Source organism: Lissotriton helveticus, chromosome 6 (genome assembly GCF_964261635.1).
Source record: "Lissotriton helveticus chromosome 6, aLisHel1.1, whole genome shotgun sequence".
Lineage (NCBI taxonomy): Eukaryota > Metazoa > Chordata > Amphibia > Caudata > Salamandridae > Lissotriton > Lissotriton helveticus.
Window position 1 is genome coordinate 951,016,578 of NC_136067.1, and position 22,384 is coordinate 951,038,961.

Here is a 22,384-nt window from a genome sequence, read left to right on the forward strand (position 1 = left end):
TGCTTTGCAACTGTTGGTAGCTACCCATCCCCGTGATAGGTTTGGATGGGTGTAAGGATTGCAAGCACTGCACCAGTGGTGGTGTTATATGCAGATGACATATTGGTATATATATGGTGGAATTCTGCTGGAGTGACCAATAACCTTTTTGAACCAATGCACTTTTTTGCAGCATTATCTGGTTTAACCATTACTTGACTTTCTTGACTTACGTCACAGTGAGCCCCTCCCTGGGAGTGATGGTTTACCTTTCATCTAATCATTTCTGGATCATGGAACTGAAATGGCAACAGGTTTCATTTAAGTACTTGCAAATAGGTATAAAGATATAGCAACACGTTGAAACATTAAGGTTACTGAGGGTCCTTATAGATCAGAATATGTCTGGGCAAAATTTTCATTACCACTAAAGGGTAGGGTGTCACTGGTAAAAATAATAATGGTGATACCCTGGTATGTATGTATGTGTATGTATGTATGTGTATATATGTTTGTGTATATATGTGTCTATGTATATATATGTGTGTGTGTGTGTGTATATATATATATATATGTGTGTATGTATGAATATATGTATATAGGAGTCAACTCCCTTGCGGTTAGCATCAGTAATGCCAGCCTCGTTTGGGTATTATTTATTTTTACAGTCATTTAGTCTCCTGCATGTTACAGGGTGCATTAGCACTATTTTCTGGCTGCGCATCAATTGGTTTTACTGCTTTTAAAATTGTGTTTAAACTGTGTTTAAATGGTACTAAACTGTTTTTAAATTGTACAATTACCCCTACCTGTTCACTGGGGCTGGACATACTGCTTCTACTTCCCAACCATAAGGGTATTGTCTTGCTCACTCGCTGATGCTGGGTCACACTTAGAAGCACATAGGCGCCATCTTGGGAGGGTCGACAGTCTAGTATTGCGACCGCTCGGCCCTTCCTTCTACTTAATGGGAACCGGGTCACGGATGCACCGTTAGTGCGCTGAAGGCAAGCCCATCTGTGCTCTGACCACGCTCAGCACCAGCCCCCCTGCCGGTTTCACTTCCCAGCCCCGCAATGGTTTTAGGTATACCTGTGAAGAGCTATGTAGACTCAATTCAGCGGCCCGGGTTTGTACGGGTCCTATGATGTCCCCACTGGGTGTACCATCAAGCCAAACTTGTCTGGCCTGTTGTCTTACACTAAATTGCAACCAGATAAACAACCCGGCTAGAAGTCGCAAATGCATAGCAGAAACCATAAAATGTACGCTGCGGAATGCTCGCTCACTTATAAAAAAAAAAAAAAAGCTGTCTAAATGACTGTTTTTTTGGGACAATTTTAAGATCCATATTGCCTTTGTTATTGGAACTTGGGCAAGTGCAGGCTTGGGCCCTGACCTTGTTACTGCCCCTCCCCCCTGCTATTCTCTAATAGGCTGGATCGCACAGGGAATAGAGGCATCAGTTTAGCTATTTTATTTAAGGACAAATTAAAGATTAGTTCCGACCCCATATCCCATCCTGGTTGTGAAGCCTTGGCTTTTAAAATTAGTCTATCAAACCATTACTCCTTTAACAGTGCCCTTATCTATAGACCCCTTGGCCCTAGAAATATATATTTTTTTAATGGATAACACTCCATGGGATATTAAAGCCAACTTCCTCCGACTTCACCATCCTTGGTGATAATTTTTATTTGGAGAATACAGAGAATCTCGATACATGTGACCTTATTGCTTCATTATCTTTTCTGGGCCTGTCTCAATTACTTTGTGACTCCATGCATTCTGGAGGTCATACCTTTGACGGCATCCTCTACATCAGACCATAAGGTAGTGATGTTCCAACTTAACTTAGGCGGGGCCATGGGCTCACAGAGCTGTGGCTCGCTATCTCAAACTACCGACCTGGCATACAATATTGAAAGGCCATCCTAGTAATGCCTTAATTCAATCAAATAGATCAGTCTCCTCTGATCTTAAATCAGCTACAGATGATTAACATCAATGGATCAGTCCATCCATTCATGGACGTAAGAACTGTGGGGGATGTGGGGAATGTATCCCCCCCCCGGTTTTTTGCGTGGGGAGGAAACCAGGGACAAGTGTGGGTGGGACAAGGGGACAAAAGAATTTCCCCTCTCCCTTCTGAATTTGGTAGACCATTAGCGTGCGAAAGCATGACCTAATGGCCCTGCAGTTGTCCTGGCTGTGACCTGCCTCTCCAGTTACCTGTGACCAATCCGATAGTCACAAAAGGGGGTGGTGATGGACGGAGCATCAGACTGATTTGCATATAGCCATGTCTGAACTGGGGTGGCAGAGTGAGCTAAAGAAAGGTGATGGATCAAACCCAGATCTTTTGACTGGGTGTGAGTGTTTGATTGGTTCAGATGCTCCGTCCATCACCACCCCCTTTTTATACCAATCCGATTGTCACAGCATAAATGTGACGTCACAGAGGCCATCCGCCCTCTGCCCTTTTGAACTGTTGCACAGCACCCCTGAGGGTCCGGGAATTCGTTCTCACTCCCACTACCACAGCTGCCTGCAGTCTGCACTGCACTGATTGCTGACTGACCTCGCCGCTTGTCTGCTGCCGGCTTGAAGATGGGGGGGCAGCAGGACGATTTGAATACCAAAAGGTAAGGTGGTTTGGCAAAGGTGGGGAAAAAAGAAGCATTTAGCTTTGGCAAAAATCTTTAAAATATTGTGCTATAATTATAAAGTACACAATTTTCCATTTTTTAAAAAGATGTTCCCCGTCACCCAGTACTCCGGCTCAGATCACTCTAAGGATAGTGGTAGTCACTCACTCATTTCTTTCACTTCTCTCACTTGGTGCTTTAGTGGTATGGTTCAAGGTGTGGAGCATTTTAATTCTCTGCTAACCCCCTTGTTACACTCATCGTCTGGCCGGTCCTTGGTTGCCGCTTTGCTGGAGAGTGGTGCTAGTGATTCAAATGGACGCTGCGTTTCTTTCCTTCCCCGAGCGGCCTCATTTGGGTACCAGTGAGGTTTTTAGGTCTCGCCTGTCGATGCGCATGCGCATCGAGCAAGCGAGACTATAGGGGCTCATCCAGACTTTATCTAACTTGCAAGGAATCGTGGCGATTCCTTGCAGTGCCCGTGACTTTTAAGCTCAATGCGCATGTGCATTGAGCTTAAAAGCGCGTGCACAGCCGCCCGCATTCCTCCGACACCTTTGAAGTGAAGCTTAGCTTCACTTCAAAGGCCCGGCTTGTTCACACCCACATGCCGCTCTGCCCCGCTCCGCCCCCTCCCCTGAGTCATCCTGCCTGCCCCTTCCCGCCGTGTCTTTCACTTGTTTGTAAAGATCAGCCCTGCTCATATCATAGATTACACACACGCAATTCCACAAGCATAGTTTTCCATGAACTTTAATTTGATAAGGATTGCAGAGGGTGTAATCTTTATTAAAACTCATATAACACATCTGAAGGCACGCAGCGTTGCAAAACCTCACTCAGCTGGTAAATCAGCATATTAGTTGGATTTTTTCTGCTTTGCGGGGTTATTGTTTAATGGAGCGTCCACCTTTTGTATGTGCCTAGGTTCTTCCGGAAGCCTCTGCGCCGTTCAGTGAGTACTTGGCATGCCCGCGCAGCTTTTGCTTTGAGTTGTAGGTTTTGCAAAAGGAGCTGGTAGCACTGGGTGCTTGTATCTCATTGCGTGTCTACACCAGGCTGAGCGCAATTTACTGGCAATCTTTCCGGGCTGGGCTGCACACCTTTGCCGCAGGTCTACGCTTGCCTCTGTGCTGTTCTCTATGGGTTAGCACTGGACTCGGCCACTCCTGGAAATGTGACAGTCCTGCATCTTTGTAGCCACTGTATCCTATAATGCTACAGGGAACAGCTTCATGCCCACCCACACCGCTCTGTGTGCTTCTCTTAAAACAATCTGCATCCCTCTGTTATAGGGAGCGGCACGAGCCACCGCATAGAAGAGAAAGTCAGTGGGTTTTAAGTAATATTTGGTATTTCATATAATATGTGCAACCCTCTGCTCTTCGTAATCTTCGGGGAATAGGCAGGTGTATAATTGGCAGTAATCTCCGGAATACGCAACCCCTGACCTTCGGTCGTCTTCGGAAAATAAACTCCTCCCTCGCCTGACCAGCTAGAAGCAGCAGATCTCTGAGATTAGTTACTTGTCGAGCATTATCGTTCTTATCTTTAGCATTTTTTATGCTTTTTTGACTCTTTTAATTCCCGTTTCTAAATCCTTTAAACACAACATTACGAATATGTATATACTGTTGGATGACGGCGTAAGAAATGCGGAAATTGCAAGCAATACCCAGCACCGTCAGAATCTCAGCACATACGCGTACAAAGGCGCACACTCGCCTACAAACTGCACACAGCTGCACGCGTACACCAGCTGCATGCTCACCCCTCAAGGTACTCACAGCACATATTCAACCTTCGCCCTCATCCATCCATTCATACAAGGTGGACGCATGAATACATACTTCCAGGCACACTCCTGGAAGATGCATAGATGCGTGTGCACCCACTCTGGCTTCCTCTGCCAGCCCCGCCTCCCTCGGCATCCTTCCTCCCAATCTCTGGCTCCCTCCATCCTCTCACCTCACTGTGCCCTTTCCCTCCCCAGCCCCTCCTCTCTGCCGCTTTGATGTTCTCCGTGAGCCGCATGGCCTCTGAGAACATCAAAGCAGCCGCCAAATGCTGATCATTTGTCACCCCCTCCCTTCCTACTGGCATTCCCCCCTCCCTTCTCGCCCAGTCCTTGCTTTCTGTCCTCTTTCCACTCAATTTATTTTTCCTCTCACTCCATTCTCGCTTGTTCATAAAGGGTACTCTGCCAATGGACTTTCCATCGAATCCTTAGAGAGTCGTGAGTGCAGACCTCATGTGCCTTAATATTGGGAAGTTCCGAGACTATACGTGCTTTGTTTCAGAACGCTGATACGCCTTCTTTTTAAGTCATCAAAAAACTCTTGCACCATTTGTTGGGCACAGCGTATATAGTACTGCAAAGTATTATTATTTTAAAAACGCAGTCTCATCAGAAGTCTCAAATGAAAAGTTCCCTCCCCTGTCACCAAATGGTAATTCTCTCAATTGTAATCTACTTCGTGTTTATGTCGGGAAAGTTTAGCGACAGCAGTGAAGCTGAGGTGGAATTCTGAGATAAACCATCATTCGGGTCAAGTGAGCCGGTGTATTAAGCTAAGGTATCCTTACATTCAACCACTTCCTGCACAAGCGACACATTACCCATGAGGTCAGAGCAAACAACGTCTGCTTTTTTTTCACCCTCTGTTTGCAGTCACTTACAGAAAACTAAAGCTGCATTCCTTGTGTCCAAAATGTGCTTTGCGCTTCTCCCTTCATTACGAGTGAGACCATTTCAAGAAGATAATAACAATTGGCTTAATATGCATATGTTTTTCATCTGTAGGGGAGGTGTAGCTGTGCTCTGCTTTCGATGCTGTTTCTGTAGGCACCGTTGTTGAGACGAGAAGTGTTTTATATGCGTGCATGATAATGCAGGGCCTTTTATAACGACCAAGATTCCAGAGTCGCATTGTTCTTACTAATTCATTTTTTACAGCAATTTGCTGACGTACTGCCACTTGTAAGTAAGTTAAGCAACTAGAGACCTACAAAAACACAGAAAACAGAAGCAGAAATGTAGTCGGCACACTAAATTATGCGCCTTGGTCGTATAAACTTGCTTATCTAGTCTATGCAACCTATGCTACCTGGAGGAAACTCCTGGTTTGCAAAGATGTATAGAGAGGCGCTATAGTGACAAGTGAATTCTAGCCTGTCCATGCCCTAACTACTGCTTTAACTTAAATACAATATTCTCTAGCACATTGGTTGTCCAACAGTTCGTATATGTTCTGATTATCCGTAATGGATATATACATAGAGGGTTTATACTGGCTAACTGTGCATTGCAGTCTGTTAATGCCATTAAGGTATTGATATGACGTAAGAAACAATCTGACGAGGTAAACAATGAGGCCTACGAAAGTGGTGTGTAAATATCACTAGAGGCCTAAGATGGCATTCATGGACGATAACACAGCCTTATATATTATTAGTAAGACATGTAAAAAAATATGGGATGAAGTATGGACTACAGTATAAGGATATTGCAAATCGCCAAGGAATTCCCTCATTACAAAGAGGAACTTGGGCTAAAGCAGTGCTCTTTCTGAAAAGTCACAACCCAAACCCTATTTTAAATCCTCATTGCCATGCTCTTCTTTATAAAGAGACACCACTGCAGCATATAAATAAGTATAAAATGTATGCTGTGAAAATAAAGCCAATGCCAATATGCACGTTATAAATAGCTGGAAACTATACTTTAAACAATTTAATGTAAGGCACTTTGAAAAGAAGGTGCAAGTCCACGTGTGGTAAACTGCAAAATTCTTAGTTCTTGTAATGACTTCAGCAGTGCAATAGAGTGCCATAAAAGTCACCTTGTGAACCAATAACTATTTTTTTTTAAAAGAGACCAGAACAAAGCTGGAATGCTAGTTACACCTTTAATTATTTAAACAACGGCCTGGCTTGCTAACCTTGCCTTTCAATCTGCCTGCTGGCAATGCGGCATCACAAGTGTAATACATTATTACAGTAAAGTAGCTATGCCAGATGAGTTGTGGTTATATGCCAAGTAAATAGAACACCAGTGCACTTCCAAGATAGTCACTTTGATCCCTTCGCTATTATAGCGTTTCACAGATAGTCCATATCCTTGATCAGAAGCCAATTCCACAAAACCAGAAGGTGTAGAAAATTCAAGCCTTTATTTTGCAAACGCTATGGTCCACAGCCGACACGCGTTTCGCCCCCTTCGGGCTTTCTCAAGGCTTTTGTAGTGTGATTATAAATCTCAGTTCCTGTATCTATATGAGGTTATTAAAGTGCTACTGTTGTATCCTTATCCAGTTAATCTTAGCCTGAACAGTCGTTATGTTATTGCAGGATCCTTTTGTTCATATCAAATACGTAGTGTGGCGAATCAATCTTCCCAAAAGCAATCTCAGTGTGCAGCCATGCTACGTTCTACAACCTCAGCATAAACAAAGATCCGCTTTGAACACCGTCCCTGCAATCTACCACCACCACGTCCACGTCCATCACCACCCCGTCCACCACCACATCCACCACCACCATGTCCACTACATCCACCACATCCACCACCACCACACCCACCTCCACCACCACCACGTCCACCACCATGTCCACCACCACCACCATGTCCACCACCACCACCATGTCCACCACCATGTCCACCACCACCATGTCCACCACCACCACATTCACCACATCGACCACCACTTTGTCCACCACCACTTTGTCCACCACCATGTCGCCCACCACCATGTCGCCCACCACCATGTCGCCCACCACCATGTCGCCCACCACCATGTCGCCCACCACCATGTCGCCCACCAAGTCCACCACCATGTCGCCCACCAAGTCCACCACCATGTCGCCCACCAAGTCCACCACCATGTCGCCCACCAAGTCCACCACCAACACCACAATCCACCACCACCGCGTCCACCACCACATCCACCACCACGTCCACCACCACGTCCACCACCACGTCCACCACCACCACATCCACCACCTCGTCCACCACCACCACGTCCACCACCAACACGTCCACCACGTCCACCACCACCACGTCCACCACCACCACGTCCACCACCACCACGTCCACCACCAACACCACAATCTACCACCACCAACACCACAATCTACCACCACCACATCCACATCCACCACCACCAACACGTCCACCACCACCACGTCCACCACCACCACGTCCACCACCACCACGTCCACCACCACCACGTCCACCACCACCACGTCCACCACCACCATGTCCACCACCAACACGTCCACCACCAACACGTCCACCACCACCACGTCCACCACCACCACGTCCACCACCAACACCACAATCTACCACCACCAACACCACAATCTACCACCACCACATCCACCACCTCCGCAGCCACCACCACCAACACGTCCACCACCACCACATCCACCATCAACACATCCACCGCATCCACCACCACATCCACCATCACCACCACATCCACCACCACATCCACCACCACATCCACCACCACCTCCACATCCACCATGACATCCACCGCCACATTCACCACCGCATCCACCACTGCATCCACCACCACATCCACCACCACCACATCCACCGCATCCACCACCACATCAACCACACCCACCACCACCACATCCACCACCATATCCACCACATCCACCACCACATCCACCGCATCCACCACCACCACATCCACCACATCCTCCACCTCCGCATCCACCACCACATCCACCACCACATCCACCACCACATCCACCACCAACACATCCACCACCACATCCCACCACATCCACCGCATCCACATCCACCACCACATCCACCACCACATCCACCACCACATCCACCACCACATCCACCACCACATCCACCACCACCACATCCACCGAATCCACCACCACATCCACCACCACATCCACCATCACCTCCACATTCAATCGCTGACACACACAGCACGTTCCCATCTAATTGTGTGTATACAGTACAACATATTATATCCTATGTCTTCATTAACAATATAGTGTATCTGTACTGAATATATATCCAGCATTTCAGACTGCATTTCAGAGCTTTTAAAAATGTTTATGGCTTTTTTTTTTTGAAATTCTTTAGCATTGGCTACAGGAAACAAAAATGCTAAAGATTTACAAAAAAAACCCATAAACAATTCTAAAAGCACTAACTCTAATGCTGCGAGACCTATTGCATTTTCAATGCTTGTTTTTATAGGAAATGTTAGCTTGCTTGTCAGCCTGGGCCCCTGATTTGGAGACTTTGCGCAAATACTTGGGATGTTATCAACCCATTTAAAGTTGGAGAGGGAGGCCGCATTCTAAAGTGAAAAACAAGTGGCAGGGAATGACTGCGGCTCAGGGGAAATGTAGAGGGCCATTAAAGGGGGAAGAATGAACTCCAGCAAAGTTCGAGGTCCCTCATGCGCGATGAGTGGCCTTCCATTGAAGTGAGATCCGGTTAACTTGTAAAAGGCTGATGATGGGGAGTGAGTGTGGCTTATTTAAAGTGCTTAGGAGTGATAGGAGAATGAGCGACAATCAGTGAATGAGGAATGAATGAGTGCCACTGACACATGAGAGACATCACAAGAAACGAGTGCAGCTTCTTTGAAGTGCTCCAAGCCAGTGACCGAGAATAAGTGAGACCCCAATGTAGTGCACAAGGCTAGTGATGCGAACAGAGTAGAGTCTCCTCTGACGCATGAGGCCAGTAATGTCATTCCCTTACACCCCATTGCAGTGCATGCAGAGAGTATGGAGGAGGTTGAACCCTATTGAATTATGTGGGACTTCATTGAGTGTGTATGGGGAATGATGGCGCGCCTTGGTGTGAGTCCATGACTTCTGCGTGGGACTGATGGCCAGGAGTGAGGAACTCGAGTATGAATGCAGTACCTTAGAACAGGTGGCGTTCTAGAGAACTGTTAAGGGCAGAGCTAGGACGTGGGTGAGATCTCACTGAAAGAATGAAACCAGGGATGAGTGACACTTACTTGAAGTGCACTAGATTACTGATGATGGAGTGAATGAGACTCCAACAAAATATAGTAACTAACTGATGAGAGATCGGTGAGACTCCACTGGAATGTAGTAATGTACCAACGAGGGATGGGTGAGACTCCCGCGAAATGGAAAAAACAAACTATCTGCTCCCCATTAAGAAAATCCAAATTTTTGGAGTCACATCTGTTGCCCTACTTTTTTTTTTAATGAATCCCAGGATGTCAGAAATAACCAAGGCTTGGCCGTTTTGGGCGGGTGGGGTGAGAAGGAAAAGGACTGTCTCTTTTCCTTCCCTTCCTACTTAGAGAAGGCAAGGACAGTGTCCTCTTCACCTGCTCTGCCACTGGCTGCTCCCCTCTTCCCCTCTCTTTCTTCCTCCCTCTCCTTCTTTCTTCCTCCCTCTCCTTCTTTCTTCCTTCCTCCCTCTTTCTTCCTTCCTCCCTCTTTCTGTCTCGCTCCTCCTCACTTGCTTGAAGCTCTTTCCTCTCCTTTCCTTTATTTGTTCCACTGTGAAATGGATACAAAAAACAATACAACATGGCTGGAAATGTCATCATTTTCTGAGCATTTTCTACTCCAAAGTGCAACCTCTGGAGAGAAAGGATCAAAATATGAAAAATAATACAAATAACTAAATTAGCACCACTTTACAAAGTTTACCAGTGAAGCGCTACTCTCTTTTTATCTTCTTTCTTTGCACAACATTATTTTCTCAGGGTGGGGAAGTGCACCATTCATGGAGGGACTGCATACCTGGTTGAAGGTTGGAGTGGAAAATGTTTACTGTGATCCTTTAAGATTTTTTTCCTTATTTTAGGTTATAAAATGTGTACCGTAGCGTCCACCTTTAGAAATTCCAGGCCTGCTAGGGCAACAGCATGATAAAACGTGTGCCAAGCACATTTGCACCACATACCATCTGAGCTGTCTCTTTGTGTTTGTATGTGACAGCTGTGGGTCCTCTTGAATTAGGGACACTGAAGTGGGATTTCAAGGAAAAACAATGCTTTTGAAGACTGTACAAATTAGATTTTCAGCATAGTGACTTTAAATGTTAAAGCTCCAAGTGGACAAGAATTCTAGATGAGGTCATCTTCCAGTCGTTGCTCTTTAGCCCTTTGCAATCTGGTACTTGTGGCTTTGCTTTTTCTACTATAGCATGTAGAAATCTAGCCTTACAAAATGCAGCTGAAAGTCAATCAGTTGTGATAGTTATCTGGTAAGTCCGGGAACTGGCAATTTGGTGATCACTCTATTACATATTTTGGGAATAAGGCTTTGGCAGAGTAATGGTGGAATAGAGGCAAGAGGTTCCCTGCACCATGTTTGAGCCTTCATGCATCTCACACACACATACTCACTCTCCTAGTTATGTGTTTCACAATTCTCTATTGCCCTTAAAACTAAGTAGATTTTACACCTGATGGTAGCTTGGCTCAGGCTACTGCTAATGCAGATTTTGTCTCTAGTCCCTCAGTTTCATTTCTATGTACTTGTGTCACCATTTAGCAACTGAGCAGGACCATCTTAGTACCGCATTTGAGTACCTAGCAACTCTTCCAACTTCAAGTCCACAGACTGAGCTCCGGTTCACCTGAGAATTACCTGGTAGTAAGTCTCCAGAGTCGCTGAGCAGAAGGAAACACAGCACCACCAGCCATCAGAATCCAGTAGCCAGTCCAACCAGCAACTTACAGCCAGTGAGTGGATCAGGAAAATCACAAAAGAGGGCTACAGTTGCCACTACTACTGCTAATAAGTAAGTGTACTATAGTATTGTGTCTAGTGTAAAAAGATAATGATTTCTTGGCCAATCGGTTTAAATACTTTTTGTCAAATTGGGATAATGCACTCCCTTTCTCAGCATCACATAATTTGTGCATTTTCTCTTTCAATGCTATGTACTCAACAATTCTGTCATACAGAACTTGTATTACTCAGACCAAAATCAAAAGCCTTACAATGTATTATTATTTTCCCCAACAGATTCCTTTTTGCTACAAGTACAACAATACTTTGCCTGTCATCTTCAGCTAAAAGAGAATCTTCAGGTAGGTTCCTTTGCCACCATAAAATATATACTGCAGTGTCTTATGTAATGCTGAAACCCTGTAGTCGGGTAAGATGCTGACTAGAATGCTCTTCTTGCTGTGGAAACCATAAGGCGTTATAAAAACATTGGAAGAGGAACCGTATACTGGAGGCAGGTTTTGCCCCGAACATTCCTGTGCTGATTACATGGGAGAGTGCACACAAAAGACTGTTTGCAACTTTTAAACTGTAGTTAAATATTCTGTATGTTCCCAAATTGCAACTGCTACAAACTTATTTGTTCCTTTTTTCTTAGAATGGACATCCAGAAATTATTTGCAAAGAAACAGCCAAGAAAAGTGAACCTATATTCAAACAACTCAGGAATTAACACGATTCATTGCGATGCCGGAACTGCAGTCTGCAATTCAGTATGGAGTTGGGGCCACAGATTTAGTACTATCAAGTGATGGCATCCCGGTCCCAGGAACATTTTGTGGAGTTGTCCCTGCCTCAGACGAATAAAGCAACAGTTCTTATGCAACAACAACTAGTTTTCAGAATACTGAGGAAACACTTGTAGGCACAGTGGCACCAAACCAACATCACAAGAGCACATTGTCCATTCAAATCATTGTAACACAGTCACAAATGAAGAAAAAGTGCATTCTGCATTTTCAAGGAAGGTGGTTCCACGATTTCCCCTGGTTGCATTACAGTGGTAGATTGGCAGGAGTGCTATCCTTTCACTATGCAAAGGCTAAGTCACTGAAATTAACTGAGCTTGCCAAGAACACAGAGGAAGCATTTTCCAGCACCGGTTACACCAAATGGAAGAAGGCAATAGAAAGGTTCAAAAAGTACCAGAACAGTTATGCTCATTCATAGGCACAGAGTCAACTAGTACAGTATAGAGGAGGCCAATCAACAGTTATCACAGCAAGTCCAACAACAGGAAGAACCTTGGCTTTGTTTTAATAAAATCATTCATACCATAGGTCTTCTGGCAAAACAAGGCCTTGCACTCTGAGGTCATGATGACAGAAATGGGAATTTCCATCAATTTCTTCGTGCACGAGCAGAGGATGTACCTTCTTTGAAACAGTGGATTACAGCAAATCAAGCAGAATACCTCACCCCAGACATCCAAAATGAAGTTCTTTAGTTATTGTCCCATGCAATTTTGCATCAAATCTGTAAAAATATTGGTGAAAATCCATACTCAGTAATTGTTGATGGTGCACAGGATATATTCGGTCAGGATAAAAAAAGCTTTTGTATTTGTTACATTGACCAAAATCTGTATCCTCATGAGGATTTTTTTTTTACTGTATCAGGCTGATGATACCACTGGTACTGCAATTGCTACAATGATCAAAGATGTTTTATGTCGTCATGGTCTTTCTCTGTCAAAGTTGAGAGCACAAACATATGATGGTGCAGCAAATATGGCAGGGAAATACCATGGTGCACAAGCATTAATACACCAGGAACAACCACTTGCTGTTTATGTCCATTGTGGAGCACATTGTACAAATCTAGTGATGCAGGCTGCAGCACATAAATGTTCCATAATGGAAGATGCACTACTTTAAGTACAAGAATTTGGTAATCTGTTTGGGCTATCTATGACATGCCGTACAATATTCTCAGACCTCATCCAACACAGTGTAAAAGGCCCTGCAAATGTGTTAAAAATAAAGCCTCTGTGTACAACACGCTGGACGCTTCATGTAAAAGCTGTACAAAAAAAGAGTAATGGATAATTATGAACCTGTTCTGGAAACCCTAGAACAATTATCAACATCCAAGTCCAGTGGTGATGTGTCTGCCCGGGGTATGCTGGCACAGTTTTAGAGAGGAACAACTGTCCTAGGTCTTCAGATTGCTCTCCAAGTACTGCAGCTTCTGGAATGTTTGAATACTACCTTGCAAGAACGCCAGTAAACTATATCAGGGGTACTAGCTACTGTTAATATAGCAGAAAGTGCAGTACTAAAGCTCTGTAGTGATGAGTCGTTTGACAGTCTGCTCAATGCCAATAACAACATGACTGCTAAGTACCATCTTAATGCCATTGAAGTAAAATGACCGCTAAATCCCTAAATGGATAGATTATGGAGCAGCAGAAACTTTGCATCCTGCAACAGTTAAGGACTAATCGCCCTCTGTATTTTGAATGTTTAGATGTTGTTTCTCTTCATCTCACTCAGCGTTTTGACCAGGAAGGCATCCAAACATATGAAAAACCTGAACAAGTGCTTTTAACAGGCAATGGCATGGACTCTTTTGCTCGGGACAAAGAAACTGAGCCTTTGCTACTCTCTGCTCAGTTGACTATGTTATCAAGTATGTTCAAGTACTGTTTAGTCCCGGTACTGGCAGACATACTCTGAAAAATGCTTCCAAGAGACAGATTTTTTTTCGCAGGTTGAGAAGCTATTACAGGTTAATTTAGTTATACCAGTATCTTCTTGTGTGGCTGAGAGAAGTTTCAGTGGTCTCCGCTGACTGAAAACTTGGTTAAGATCAACTATGTCTCAGAAAAGACTGAATCATGTTGCCATATTCAGTCCCACTTCATTTTAAGATGTAGGAATCTCGCTAAGAGCATTTAGTGTATTCTTCCTTTTTTCGTCCCACCTTTGTTTGCTTGGTGCATGAAGATGCAAGATTCATATACATATTTGTGAATGTAAATGACAATAAAGCATACCTGCAAACTGTGACTACATGCCTGCCTTTCTCCATATTTCTCTTCATAACTATGCAGTTGGATACGTTTAACGGACGTACGGTCTCACACAATGGGCGATTTGTATAGGGTCACTGGAAAGTCTAAAAGGTTGTCCCCCGCCCCTTAGAAATTTAGTGTCTCCTAAGCCCCTCCGTAAATAAAAATTGACCTACACCATCTGAACCCTGGTTTGACGAAGAGCTCAGACTGGCCAAATAATCTTGCAGAAGGCTAGAGAGGAAGTGGAGGTCTAACTATTGCGCAGAGGACAAAGTAACCTACAAAGCAGAACTGCTACTATACTAAAGAACTCTTGATTAAAGCCAAATCCAACTTTTTCATAAATAAAATGAATTTGGCTATTAATACTCCCAAAGAGCTGTTTCCCACAGTGGTCAAACTGAGCAATCCTTTGCTGGCCATAAACTCGCAGGCGGATGCCTCTTCTTGTAACAAACTGGCTACATTCTTTAAAGGCAAAGTAGAAGTCATCTTTAACGTCTTTGCTGCAAACCAAAGCTCTGAGGAAGCTTGCATGATTATCAATTTACAGTCTGTGATATCTGATGACTCCCAATTTGGTATCTATGGTAGTGAAGCAGCTTATTCGGATACTGAATTATCGGAGCCACCTCAATCTTTGAATACTATTGTTTCTGCTTTTTCTCCCTTTACAATTTGTCAAGTAACAGATTTGTTCAATCAAATCTGGCTCACCATCTGATCATTACCCACCCAGAGTGCTACAGCTAGCCTCTGACATTGTCCCCGGCCACCTCCTATTTATTTTTAATTAATTGTTCCTTCTAGGTTATTTTCCCAAAAGGTGGAAAATAGCATAAATCCTTCCTCTACTAAAAAAGCTGAACTTGGACACTGATAAACCCAGCAACTACAGGGCAATCTCCTGGCTTCCTTTTCCAGCCAAGATGGTAGAGAAGGACATGAACACCAAGTTTTCCCTATTCATCCAGTAACATAAGCTGCTGGATTCTTCTCAGTTTGGCTTTAGAGGCTAGCATAGAATGGAGTCAGCCTGATTACAGCCTCCAAGTATGTAAGAACTACGTTAGACATGGGAGGGAACTTTGCCTTAATTTTGTTAGATCTCTCGGCAGCGTTCAACACCATTTATCATGAGCTCATCAACCGTCTGTCCGAGTTAGGTGTCGGGGGCACTGCCCTTAAGCTCTTTAGATCCTTACTCACCGACAGAGTTTAGTTCATGGAATCCAACGGCCACAGGTCAACATCTTTTACTCTTCCCTGGGGTGTACTACAGGGATCTGCACTGAGCCCAACTCTTTTTAATTTGTAAGTCACTCCTCTAGCTTCATTGATTAAAAGTTTTGGTTTCTCGGTTGTCTAATATGCTGACGACACCCAGATCATAGTGTCGGTCAAAAAAGAGCTTCAGAACTGCAGAATGCTTTCACAATTGTATGTTCCAGATCGGGAGCTGGATGTCCAATAACTGTCTGAAACTGAACTCTGACAAAACCGAAGTGCTACTTTTCGGCAATCACCCTTTGTTTTGGTCTCCCAAATGGTGGCCTCTCGAAATGGGAGCTCTCCCAATTCCTGTTCCCAAAGTGAAAAACCTAGGAGTCCAATTGGATGAAAAGCTTTCCTTTGTGGGACACGCTAATGCCATCACTTCTTCGTGTGTATTTGTTTCAATCACTAAGGACGGGTTTTCCCTTCATTCCACTGGACCTTTGCAAAGTAGTGATCACTGCACTAGTTCTTTCTAAACTAGACTACTGTAAAGGAAGAGGTGTGGTGCCGCGGCCAGGGCAACTGACTCCGGAATCTGGGGATCACGGTTCGATCCCCGGCACCGGCGGCAGATTAGCCTAGCACCATGTGACTCTGGGCAATAGCTTGCTTAATCTTCCCGACGGCCCCCAGCGCCTAGAGACCCTAACGGGTGATTGTGCGCTTTACAAATGTGGATATTATTATTATATTATTATATTAATGGGCTTTTCTTGACTGCCCACAAGAAGGCTCTGCATAAGCTTCAAATGGTCCCAAATGGAGCAGCCAGATTGCTCTTAGGGATACCAAAACATCAGTCAGTCTCCCAATCTCTCCCCTTACTTCACTGGCTCCCAGTGAGAAAGCAGGTAATGTTCAAGTATCTATGCATAGTTTTTAAGGCCCTTAATCTTGATGGCCCAGAATCCATCAAACAGCTCTTTCAACAATACACCCCTCCCAGGATTTTAAGATCTTCCTTCCAGGCCAATCTGGTCATACCTAAAATCAAGAGAGCCACTTGGGGAGGCAAGAGTTTTGCAGTGGCCATCGCCAAACTTTGGAACTCTATGCCGCTTAAATTAAAAATCACCGAAAATGTGCTTATCTTTCGTAAGGCTCTCAAAATATGGTTGTTTAACAATTAGCACAGCACTTACATTATTTTTCTTATGGTCTTCACTTGACGTCTGGTTTTACTCACAACCTTTCCTACCCACTCTGAGTTCAGCCTATAGGTAGTAGTGCACTTTAGAAATCTCAGTTTCATTTCCCGTATGGGTGTGTGTATATGTAGGTGTGTGTATATGTAGGTGTGTGTATATATGTGTGTGTATATATGTGTGTATATATATGTGTGTGTGTGTGTACGTATGTGTGTGTGTATGTGAACGTATATATATGTGTGCGTGTATGTATGTATAAGCTTATCTCTATGAATATGTTGGGGGAGAGGAGTTGGCCTACGGCTAGGACGGTTGACCTAGAATCTGGGGAAGCGGGTTCGAGTCTCGGCAGGGACAGCCAACATCCTGTGATTCAGGGCAAATCACTTAATCTTCCCATCCCTAACAAAAATTAATGTGTCCTCATGGAACGCAACTGGTGCTCATGTAAATCACCCCGATACCCAATACCTTCGGGTCAAGTTTGCGCTATATAAAAACTCTGTAAATAAAAAAATTAAAAAAATGTTTGTATATGTGAATGTATGTATATGTGTGTGTGTGTGTGTGTATATGTATATTTAAGTATGTGCATTTGTGTATATATATATATATATATATATATGAGGTATGTAAAGTTCCAAACGGGTCCGTGGGCGCAGCAGTACATCCACACGAACAGACAGGAACCAGCAAGACCCAAAAAGTGGTGCAATATTATTTTATTAGGTTTTTAAGCCCAGCACCAGTCCGCCATGACGCGTTTCGGCTAAAGATAGCCTTGATCACATGACAACGTCACGAGGGCTGACCACCCATTTAAAGTGCAAAAGTGCCATCACATGTCATAGAAGCAGAAAAAATACTAATTCTCATTTTTTTCCTCCTCTCTCCAACACATAGTTAGTTACTGCATAAATGCTGTAAATTGCACATTATAAAATAAATCAATAGTTTCTGGACATTATCTGTAAAATACTTGTTCCAGCCAGAAATTAATGAACCACATTGTACGTCACTCACTATATACACTTAGAAAATGGCAATAATTCATCAATATTCACTAAAACCTTTAAAATAGCATACAAAAGTTAAAAGCTATAAATATTATCATATAAACATTGCCATAAAAAAAGAGAGGGATATTTCATCAGAATATAACAACCTCGTCTATAGATTGGGGTATTAATGATGCAATTAATATGTGATTTTAAGGAAATTACCACAATGGGATATACATCAATATTTACAGTACAATTGGTTTATGTGCAAAATTGCGTAACAAGTGCAAAACATATATATATATATATGTATGTATGTGCATTTGTGTATATATGTGTGTATACATATATGTGTGTGTATATATGTGTATATTTATGTATATATGTTTCATATATGTATGATATAATGTCAATACAAGGACCCCCTGCTACTGATATAAGTTCTCAGAGCAGGTAAAATACAATTATTGAAGAAAATTCCCCAGGCAATTGTCGGTCTATTAATTATATAAGACCCTGTTTTAGAAGCATAATGTTTATAGATGTTCAATAAGAAATCCTTCTATTCATACGAAATTGTTTAAAATAATCATTACTAAGAAAGTCCTAAGTAATATCACAATATAACCAACAGTAATCACAATAATGAATACATACAACAAACAAAGGCATATATCCTATATACATGATCCATATAGGAAAAAATGGACAATCAATCATAAACTAATCTGATTACAATTTTATAATGGTAATGATAAATGAAAAAAATAAACAATGAATTAAAAAGTGCAATTGAATGGCTTTTTAGTTAAATGATGGATCTTAGTATCTATGTATGTACATATGTGTAGGTGTGTATATGTGCATGTATGTTTATATATGTATTTTTGTATTTTTGTGTATATATATATATATATATATGTGTTGTACGTTTATATATATATATATATATATATATATATATATATATATCTATATATATCTATATAGATATATATATATATTTTTTTTGTATGTATATATGTTATATATATATGTGTGTTGTACGTTATATATATATATATATATATATATATATATATATATATATATATATATATATATATAGACATATAGACAGTGAGCACCCTCCAGGCCGTCCAATTGTTTCCTCCATAGGCAGTCTGACAGAAAATATGTCCCGGCTAATAGACAATATCCTATTCCCCTTGGTGTTCAATCTAAAATCTTATGTCCAGGACACTAAGGATTTTCTGACCAAAATTCAAGACATAAGGTGGGAACCGGACTGCCTCCTGATGGTATTGGACATCTCAAGTCTCTATACGATCATAGAGCATGAGCACGGCCTCATGGCATTGGAACACTTTCTGAGCCTCCGCCAAATGAGATTCACAAAACACAACATCATGATTTTGGAATTTGCAAAATTTTGTCTCAAAACAACATTTTCCTTTTTGAAGAACAACTTTATAAACAAGTGTCTGGTACGGCGATGGGCACCTGCTTCGCTCCCAGCTACGCGAATTTATTTGTGGGCTGGTGGGAGGAGCAGGTGCCCAGGTGCTGCTCGGTAGGCCAAGAGACAGGGGAAGCAATATGCTGGCATCGCTATATCGATGATCTTTTCATCGTATGGCGAGGCTCTCGAGACACAGCAGAAGCCTACATAGTTACTCAATATCAACGAGTACAACCTGCACTTCTCAGGTACAGTCAGTCCGGTGGCAGCGGAGTACCTGGACCTGAGAGTGTTCGTTGAAGGGGGACAGCTTCATACATCCCTATATAGGAAAGAAACTGCTGGGAACTCTACCCTGTTTGCAAGCAGCAGCCATCCACCCCAACTAGTCAGAAGTATTCCGTACGGAGATCTGTTACGGCTACGTAGGAATAGCTCAAGAGATTCAGATTTTGAGGCGGCTGCCTCAGAATGCCTGACTAGGTTCCTAGCAAGAGGATATGGGAAAACATTGCTGCAAGACACATTAAGGAAGGTGAGACTGATCCCTAGATGTACATTGCTAACATCTAATTCATCTAAGGGAGGAAGAGGGAAAAAGAAAGCGACAGGGGAAGGGAAATTCAGATTCATAACTCCCTACTCCGCAGGAGCAAAAGATCTGAGAGCCATGATGGAGAAAAACTGGCACATTCTCCAAACGGATACTGTACTCAGTGAAGATCTGCCTGCTCATCCACTGGTGACATTTAGCAAAGCCAAATCATTGGGGGACTTATTAGTCACAAGCCATCTCGAAAAACCAATACCTAGAAACAACACATTGAAAGAGATGAGGGGTTTCTTTCCCTGCGGGCGCTGCAAAGCCTGCGCAGGTAGTAAACGAGTCTTCTCATATGCCATACCAGACACAGATAGAACAATGTATATACAACAGTTTATTACCTGTAGCACCCCCTTTGCAATTTACTGTTTGGTATGCCCATGTGGCCTACGCTACATTGGTAGCACCATTAATCAGCTGAAACTGCGAATTTTGGAACATCTGAGAGCCATAGACAAGGCAGATCCATCGTACCCAGTGGCCCGGCATTTCGCAGAGAGTCACAACAAGGACCGAAACCAGCTACAGTATTTTGGTTTAGATACCATTCAACCTAATGCTAGGGGTGGAGATAGACTCAGATGACTACGTAGACTTGAGTCCAGATATATCATCGACCTATCAACCAAATTCCCCCGTGGTCTTAATAGCGGGGAGGAATTGGCTTTTCATTTGGGCAAACAATGTTGAACTATAACCTGTATGATCTATATATGTTACAAACTCTGCCTACATTGTATGTTGTGACATGCACACTATGTGGAACTGCATCTGGAGACTTTGAAAACGATCCTTTGACATGATTTACCTAATAATCTAGTGATCACCATGATTGGGCGACACGTGATGTAATTTTGCTTTGAGACAAGTAATATGAGAATTATGACGTCTCTTTTTGATGATAACTTTGTATTGCCATAAATTATCACTGTTAGAGAGTCTGTGGGTTAATCACCCTTGAATTTCTTTTCTCTCCTTTTGACTCTAACAAGATATTCTGATTCAGTGTACTTTGAAACTCTATCTATATGAAATAAGACAGAACATGGGACACAAGCCGATCCACGGCTCTATAATAATGTTATTATGTTGCATTTGTAGTATAACTATACCCGCTGACGCAGAATTACATTTCATCTGTGGGCTTGAGAAATGATATATAATCATGGCATCTATAACCAACTGTGTAAAACATCACTACAAGATGGCCCCCCATTAACGTCATGCAGGGGTAATGTCCTATGTTTGTGTCGATTCCATTATGACGTGGGTAAAGAGAAAAAACTTTATTAACATGTAAAAAAAATGGAGTGCTTTACACACTGACGAAGGCAGCGCCCTGAAACGCGTCTGTGTAGCTCCTACACAAAAATAAATGTGTACTCCTGAATCCCCTTGAGTGCTGTGATTTCCTTTCCTTGGAGCAACGGAGGGGAAACTTGAGCGTTATATATATATATATATATATATATATATATATATAATGTGTATATATGCATGTAGGTATCTGACTGTATGTGTATGTCGGTACATGAATATGTATGTATGTGTATGTGTATATGTATGTGTGTGTAAGTATGTATGTATATGTATCTTAAAACAAAAAGCCCCCAAGCTTAAGGATTCCCTCCACAAAGGTAAATTCAGCAGAACCTTTTATTCACGGTACCAGTGTTAACATTTCCAATCAATCATAGTCTCCGACGCTTTTCGGCGCGTCTGCACCTTAATCATAGGGAGGGAGAGCTGGCAAACATGGAACGCACTGCAAGGTTTTTTTTCCCCTTCTTGGCATTCACTTCAGTGAGCGGCATGCCGGGAGTTGCAGTACCACTTCTTCCCCGTTGGTGGGGTCCATGTGTTTTACCAATAATAAAACTCCCAATACTTTAATGTTTTAAGCCCTCCGATGGGTCTCCGGTCTGCTAGCCTGGTTCCCAATTTCAAATCCTTCGCATTGCTGGTAGGCTGCAATACTATTCACAGTCAAGCAAGCCTGTAATTCGGTGTGTCGGGCTGCGCAATCCTTCACAGCTGGAGAGGCTGTGTGTCAACATCTTCAAACAAGTGTGTGCATGTGTGTATGTGTAAATGTGTATATATATATATGTGTGTATATGTATATATATATATATATGTATTTTGCTTCCATTCTCTGTAAAGAAATGCCCTGTAATGCACACCACTTTCCAAGGGCGAACAGAAGAATGGCAAAGCAAAATCCTTAGTGACTAGGTGTTTTATTTGAAATTCCGTAAGCAACCACATGTCATGGAGCCATACCAAAGTGCAGAGGTGCATAACAATCAAAACTGACATAAACTGCAGCTGGGAACCAGTGCGGGAGGCCTGAGTGTCCCCGACTTCAGAGGGTATTATTATGCCAGTCAACTCCAATGGCTCTCCTATTGGGTAGCCGGTAGGAATCTACACGAGATTGACTTCACGCTGGAGAAACTGGCACGAGGAGAGATAC

At 43.0% G+C, this 22,384-nt stretch overlaps 1 protein-coding gene across 4 annotated transcripts in view; it reads left to right on the forward strand.

Annotated features, from left to right (window-relative positions):
* LOC144761610 (centromere protein H-like) overlaps positions 1 to 22,384 on the forward strand; it is a 308,640-nt gene that overhangs the window by 237,256 nt on the left and 49,000 nt on the right. The window lies entirely within an intron of this gene.